At 35.2% G+C, this 503-nt stretch overlaps 1 protein-coding gene across 4 annotated transcripts in view; it reads left to right on the top strand.

Annotated features, from left to right (window-relative positions):
• Positions 1 to 503, top strand: part of Myocd (myocardin) — a 97,455-nt gene that overhangs the window by 75,786 nt on the left and 21,166 nt on the right. The window lies entirely within an intron of this gene.

The raw sequence follows: 503 nt of genomic DNA, 5'->3' as shown, positions 1-503 counted from the left end.
CAACGCAACGCAACGCAACGCAACGCAATGCAATGCAATGCAATGCAATGCAATGCAATACAATACAATACAATACAATACAATACAATACAACACAACACAACACAATACAATACAACACAACACAACACAATACAATACAACACAACACAACACAACACAATACAACACAACACAACACAATACAATACAATACAATACAATACAACACAACACAACACAACACAATACAATACAATACAACACAACACAATACAATACAATACAATACAATACAACACAACACAACACAACACAACACAATACAATACAACACAACACAACACAACACAATACAATACAATACAATACAACACAACACAACACAACACAACACAACACAACACAATACAATACAATACAATACAATACAATACAATCCGACCTATGTGGGTGGAGCTTGGGACAAGTCACAGAGTAATTGCCTACAGGGGTCAGTGAGGTAACAAATCAGTAGAAGAGGA

This window comes from Mus caroli, chromosome 11 (genome assembly GCF_900094665.2).
Source record: "Mus caroli chromosome 11, CAROLI_EIJ_v1.1, whole genome shotgun sequence".
NCBI lineage: Eukaryota > Metazoa > Chordata > Mammalia > Rodentia > Muridae > Mus > Mus caroli.
This window is presented reverse-complemented; position numbering and strand designations above follow the sequence as displayed.